The following is a 7,594-nucleotide window of genomic DNA, read 5'->3' on the forward strand; positions in this document are numbered from 1 at the left end:
GAGAGAACGGGACAAGAGAAAGGGAGAGTGGTGAGGAAGAGTCAATGAGAAATTTGAGAGTCTAGACGAAGGTGGTACTGATGAAGAATTTGTGAACTGGAAGGGATTGGGGAACTGGAGGGATGGATCTGGGGGAACTGCGAGAGAGGGATTGTGATACTGGAAAAGGGATTCAGAGTACTGGAGTGGGACTGAGAGTACTGGGATGAACTGAGGACTGGAGAAGAACTGGGGGACTGGGAAGGTGGAGGGGAAAAGCAACTGGGGAACCGAGGGAAGGACTGGGGGTACTGGGAGAGAAAGGATGCAATAGGATGGAGAAGAATAGGGAGATGAGAGATGGTAGAGAAGGGAGGGGAGGGGATGGGATGGAGAAGAATGGGATGAGGAGGAAGGATGGAAGACAATGGATGGAATTGGATGGAGAGGGAAGGAAGATGGATGGAATGGGATGGAGAAGAAGGGATGGAACTGGATGGAGGGATGGAAAAGAGTGGATGGAATAGGAAGAAGAATGGGGTGAGGAGGAAGGATGCGTCTGGTTAAAGTCGCCTATTTTCTGCTCCTCTGAACCCTCAAGCGACCTAAAATGTCTCCCCCCCTCCCTTCTCTCTCTCTCTCTCTCTCTCTCTCTCTCTCTCTCTCTCTCTCTCTCCAGTATTTTTTCTCTTTCCCTTTTCTCATTTTTCTTCTTCCTCCCTTCTAATGTAAAACACACACACACACACACACACACACACACACACACACACACACATTCTCTCTCACTCTATCTCATGGTTTTTGTTTCACTCAAGTTTTCTTCAATTTCATTCTTTTTAAGTCTCTCTCTCTCTCTCTCTCTCTCTCTCAACGCACCCAGTCTATCATTTCATTCTCTCCCACGCATCCTTCTCGTCTAAGCCTCCCTTAAATCCTCCCATCCCTTTTTTCCTCCCACTCTTTCCTGGCGTCTCTTACCCCGCTTCTTAGTCTGCTTATTTCCTTCCCTTCAATGCCTCGGAGTTCTAATCGGGACTAAATTTTTCCTTGAGGGGTAAAAAGAAACATACTGGTACTTAGGTGTAAAAAATAAGTACTTCTAAAAATGTAATATTAACTAAAAAATATATTGTTAGTAAAAAGACAAAGCTTAGTCTTAGTATCGCAGTGGAAGGTTAAATTGTCTTGGTCTCCTTCCATATTCCTCGCACCCTCTCCCCTCCCCTCCTTCCTCCCCCCTCCCCCTCTCCCCCGTGGCCCACAATCTGCAGTTGAAACTAGCATGAAGACCCAATTTTGTATGTATTGGCGCGATGGGGTGCTGCAGAGGGGAGAGGGGAGAGTTGGGGAGAGGGGAGAGCAGGGGAGAGGGGAAAGCTGGGGAGTGGGGACAGCAGGAGTGAGGGTAAAGCTGGGGAGAGGGGAAAGCTGGGGGAACAGGTGATAGATGGGGACGAGTGGGGACAGGTGAGGAGATGAGGGGACTGGTGGGGGAAGTGGGGATAGGTGAGGGAACTTTGGATAGGCAGGGGAAGAAAGAAGTGGGGGAATTGGGGATGGGTGAGGGGAAGTGGGGATAAGTAAGGGAGTACTGGGGATAGATGGGAAGAGGCGAGGGAGAAGTGGGAAGGTGGGGAAGTGGGGATAGGTGAAGAAGAAAAGGATTCCTCCATTTCTTTCCTCCCTCTCTCCGTCCTCCCGACCCCTTCCGTTTCATTTCTAATTCTCTTCCTCTTTACCACTCCCTCCTCCTCCTCTTTCCTTATCTAAGCTCCCCCCACTCATTCTCCCTTCCCCAAACACATCTCCCCTCCCCCTTTCAACTCCCCACTCCTTCCTACACAATATTCCATTTCCACTTCCCTCCTCCTCCTCTTCCTCTTCCCCGCCAAAGACAAATTTTTCCCCCGTCCCCTTCCTCTCCTCCAGACAAGCTCCCCATCCCCTCCTAATTCCCGACCCCAACCCTTCTATATCCACGTCCCTCTTCTTTTTATCATCCTTTCTTCCTCCTCCTCTCCAGGACAATGTTAACACCCGCCTCTCCTTATCGCCCTCTTTCTCTTCCTCCCGTCTCCCCTCCTCCAGACACAGCCCCCTCCCTCCCTCTCCTCCCCCCTGCGACAAACAGGCCACTTTAGGGAGCCTGGCAATTAGCACGAGTGGAAAATTGGCTGGTCAAGTGGTAGAGCCTGGCCAGATCTTCCTCCAACCCTCCACTCTCCTCCACTTTTCCTCCACACTGACTCCTCACCCTCCTCCACCTTGTCTCTCTCTCTCTCTACCCGCCCTTCCAACTTGCCTTTCCACCCTTATGTTCCCGTCGTTTCCTCCCTACTCTTTCTCCACTCAAACTCCTGCTCCCATCGCCCATTCTCATACTCCTTCCACTTCCCCTATCCACCCTCACATTCCCTCCACTTCCTCCTTGCTGTCTCTCTACTTGATCCCCTCTTCCCTCAGCCAAATCTAATCCTTTACACACTTCCTCCACCCTCCCCTTCCACCCTCCCTTTGTTTATTTCACCCTGCTTCCCCTTTTAATTTCTTTCACCGTGTATGCCACCCACCCCACAAACCTTTCACCTTTATTCACCCCGTCCCTCCACCCATTACCTCTCGCTGCACCCTTTTCATCCACCCCATTTCACCACACTACCCTTCCACCTATCCCTGCATCCCCCTCCACCCTGTTCATTCACCCTGCCCATCCATCTCTCGCTCCACCCTGTCTGTTCACACAGTTCAACCACACAACTCTTCCACCTGTCCTTGTATCATCCTCCACCGTGCTCATCCACCATTCTCCACCTCTCGCTCCACTCTCCTTATCCAGCCAATTCACCCTCATTACCCTTCCATCTGTCAATGCATCCCCTCACCCTGCTCATCCGCCCTTCCACCTACGGCTCCACCCTGTTTATCCACACTACCCTTCCATCTGTCCCTCCATCCTCCTCCACTCCACTTCCAACTCTCCACCACACTTACCCTTAAGGCCTCTCCACCCGGGTTCCTCTTCACACAGCTCCTTCCATTAAACTCAACAGGCCTCTACACCAATCACACCTTACGTAAACAAACAACTCTCCACGTAACACAACTCTCCACGTAACACTTTCCTCACAACTCTCCACGTAACACTCTCCTCATAACACAATCTAAATCCATCTCAACTCTCCAACTCTGTACAATAACTCATAACAATTAAATATAATCCTTCATATATATTTTTTAAAGCACAGAATTAATCAACGTAGTCTAAATAATATAACTACGGTAAATCTATTAACCCTTTCGCTACGAGAGGTCACCCTAAAATAAGTAATCGTCTGGCGGCAGCATAATACAAAAATCGTCATAGTAGTGAAAATTTATAAAAGATAAATCCCTTCATTACCAGCAGGGGTTTTCTTAGGGCTGGACAAAATCGTCTGGCGGCAGAAAAACCACACACACACACACACACACACACACACACACACACACACACACACAAAATCGTAGCTAAGGCACTGAACGACATTACTGTATTTCCAACCCCCTTCAACCCAAAACATTTCATTTAATCCATTCAGATGGATTACGTATTTATTTTTACTCTATTTCCAGACGATTTTTATACAACTAAGAAAAATACTCCAGGGCTGAAGGGGTTAATGGTCTCAAGCTAACCCTTCCACTTCAATATAATCTCCTAAAACTTGATTAAAATCGTCCACAGATAAGGTAAAAAAAAAAAAAAAAAAGGTCGCTGCATTGAAGAGGTTAAACTAAATAAATCGTCTGGAAAAAAATAATGAAATAAGTACAACATAAAAACCATCTGGCATTAACAAGGGCGAAAGATCGTGTGTGTGTGTGTGTGTGTGTGTGTGTGTGTGTGTGTGTGTGTGTGTGTGAGAGAGAGAGAGAGAGAGAGAGAGAGAGAGAGAGAGAGAATTTTGTGTGCGGGAAGGAAGAGTGAGAGGGAGAGAGTGACCATCACTCTCCCAAGGCTGTCAACTCCCACTGTACTAAGTCGTTCCGGGATCTGGGGAGGGGGAGGGGGAGATGAGAGAGAGAGAGAGAGAGAGAGAGAGAGAGAGAGAGAGTTAATGGTGCAGATCATCTCGTCTTGGCGCTGTCAGCCTCCCCCATCACCACCACCCCTTAGGCAGGGCAATGGGTAAGGGGCGGGAATGGGTAATGGGTAAGGGGCGGGAATGGGTAATGGGTAAGAGGCGGAAAAAGGTAATGAGTAAGGGGTAGAAAAGGGGAAGGAAGGAGCTAGCGATGAGATGGAAAGACAGCTTGTATGAGAGAGAGAGAGAGAGAGAGAGAGTTACATAGATACACAGACCACACAGACCTTACGGTCCCTACGAGGTGGTCCGGCCTTAATCCTAATATAGTGCATAGGAGCAGGAGAAAAGGATAGCATAGCAGAAGGCTCTCTCCCCCACCCTCCAGACCCTTCGGCATTTGCCGTACAGGAAACAAGAGAGGAAGTAATACCTTGCAGGAATGAAAAACCTGAAGGAATTTTATAGGATCGGCAGAAAGTAGAAAGGAAAATTTGGGCATACAGCCACATACTTACTCTATGCATGCATTTTTTTTTTTTTTTCAAAAGATGAATAGAATGTTTATCTATTATATATATTCTAAAATATTGTCTGTGTCTAATAGACACATGAATGCAGACGCGAATATGCAATAATTGCTCCATCCTAACTAAACGATACCAATTGCGTCGAGATACATGTCCAGTCTCTTTTTAAACATATTTATGGTACCACTCTCAATCACATTCCCAGGGAGAGAGAGAGAGAGAGAGAGAGAGAGAGAGAGAGAGAGAGAGAGAGAGAGAGAGAAGTTACACAATCTCTAAATAAGTCTGAACAGATAATATGTACAGGCATGTGGGTATATGAAAAAACGATGTGTGTACATGTACGTATTTCTGGATGCGTGTATGTCTGTGTGTACAAATATCTCTATGTGTAGATCTATTTTCTTACTAATATCCACGTACAATATGCGTATGTGGGTCTGTATGTATGTGAGCAAAGACCACATGCATGTATGTGTGTACGTGTGGATGTGCGTAAACCAGTTCGCACGTCCACATCCCCCTCACAATGCTCATTTGCCTAATCACCTGCTCCATCTCGCCTCCCCCTCCCCCCTCCCCCTCTCAGCCCTGCCCATCTCCTCCCTCCCTTCTTGTCCATTCCCCCCTCCTCCACTCCCTTCCTATTATCCTCTCCCTTCTTCCCCTTAGCTCTTATCTCTTCCCCTTTACCCCCCCCTCTTTGCAATGCCCACTTCCCCCACCCATCATCTGTCCCCTTTCCATCCCTCTTACACCTTCCCCTTCCCCCTCTTCCCTCCCTTATTCCCCTCCTTCGGCCTTCCCCCAATTCCTCCTCCTTCTCCTCTCCATTCTCTCCTCTCTTCACACTCCTATTCTCTACCTTTTCACTCAATCCACCCTCTTCCTCCCATTCTCAGTTCTCCCCCATTCTCCCTTCCTAATTTTTTCCCTTCTCCACTTCACTCTTTTTTCCTCACTGTTATATAGTACATTTTTCTTTCTTCCTCTGTTGCATATTCTTTCATTTCATTCTATTCCACATCTTCCATTTTTATTAGGATTTTCATTTCATATTTTCTTCTCATTTTTTTTCATCTTATTCTCGGCTTTTATAAATCCCTTTTCACCTTCTCTCTCTCTCTCTCTCTCTCTCTCTCACCTCCTCAGCTTTCCCTCCCTCTCAGTCTCCGTTTCACTCACCCTTTTTTCTCTCCCTCACTAAGATTCCTCTTCCTCTACACCCTTGTTTCTTTTCTCCCTTCCTCTTTTTTTTTTTATTCTACTTTTTTCTCATCATTCTTCTCTAACATCCCTCCTTACCCCCCTTCAACATCCTCTCTTTCTCATTCAATTCTTCTAAATCTTTCTCTCTCTTCCTCCTCTTCATTTTTCTCTCTCTTCATCTTCATTCCCTCCCTCTCCACTCTTTCTTTCTCCCTCAATCTTCCCTCTCCCTATCTTCCTCCCTCCCCACCCTTCTCCTCTCTCACATTTTTTCGTCCATTCCCACAACACATCGACAACCTCCCTCTCCCCCTCTTGATCACTTCAGGAGAGAGAGAGAGAGAGAGAGAGAGAGAGAGGGGGGACTCTTGGTTAAGCCTTCCCCCTGTCAGCGGGAGATGGACTTAGGGTTACCACTTCTTCTGAGGCTTCTTATTCCTCTCTCTCTCTCTCTCTCTCTCTCTCTCTCTCTCTCTCTCTCTCTCTCCCTCTTCCTTTACATTTACTTTTCCATATTTTTTTTTACTAGTTTTATTTTCCTAATCTTCACCCTCTGTTACTCCACATCTTTCTATTTCCTTTTCTTTGTTCCTCCAGTTCCTTATTTTTCGTCTTCCTTTTTTTTCATCCCTTTCTCCAAACTCCTCCATTTCATTCATTCTTTACTTCTTTTACAAATTCTCATCTTTTTCGTCTCCTAACCCACGTCCTTCCAATTCTTCTGTAAATCCTCAACCACTATATAATCTCTTCATGAATAACATCGTATGGAGTTGGCTAGAATGAATTACTAGAGCTTTCCCGGCCATGAGAGGGCTAAATGGGGACAGTATTAACACACTCGGGATTCTATGACTCGGCTGAATAAAATCGTCAGGCGTCAGCAGGAAATGAATACTAGTGTTGTTCCGGTTAACTACTATACGTCTTTCACTTTAAGTTGGCTCAGATTTTCGTCCTCTTGTGGCTTATTTCACGTAGGTCGGTGTCAAAAAAATAAATAAGAATAAATAAATAAAGACAATGGTACGACTTTACATCTTTCCACAGCATTCTTCGTGACTAGCATCATATTCTAATGTTAATCTATTTCTACAACTCAGCATTAAAGATGGTGAGACAATTATAGGCCAAGGTAGAGTAAAAACGGTATATTAATTTTTTTACTTATTTCTCTTTTACAACACAGGCTTCTACTTTATCTTATTCTTTAATTTTCTAAGTCCCTTTTCTCTTTGTTATCATCTCGTTCTTACCATATTTCACCTCATCTTTTACTCATTATCCTTTCTTCCTCTTCCACCTCATTATTCCCAATTTCACCTCATTCCTCTTACTTCCAACTACTCTTTTCTTCACAGGGCTAATACTTTTTCTCCTGCGTCTGCTCAAGGACTGCTTACGGAGACAACGACTGCTAAAATTCGGGTTACTGATCTCCTAGTCTGCTTCTGCTAAAATTCGACTGTTCTCCATCTGCCCATACCTCCCCATCAACCCCGTTTATAAATTTCCACGAGCCTTTCCAGCAATCATGGTGTTTTTCTTTCTTTTTCCTGCCGGCTATTTTACAGAAAAATGGGTAGGTACAGCAATTCTCTCTCATTTTTTCTCTTTTCCTCCAATTACCTGTACTTTCGCATATGTACTCTTTTATATCAGATTAGCTACAACAGTTATAAATCATTCTATATTCAAATGCCTCGGAAGCATCAATAAGTTAGGTGTTGTTTTCTTTCCTTTGCACTAAATTGCACTCCCTAACTTTGTACTAAAATTGTACTCCTATGTAATCCTCACCTCCTATTC

Source organism: Coenobita brevimanus, chromosome 68 (genome assembly GCF_032717465.1).
Source record: "Coenobita brevimanus isolate Jiangsu-jjx chromosome 68, ASM3271746v2, whole genome shotgun sequence".
Taxonomy (NCBI): Eukaryota; Metazoa; Arthropoda; class Malacostraca; order Decapoda; family Coenobitidae; genus Coenobita; species Coenobita brevimanus.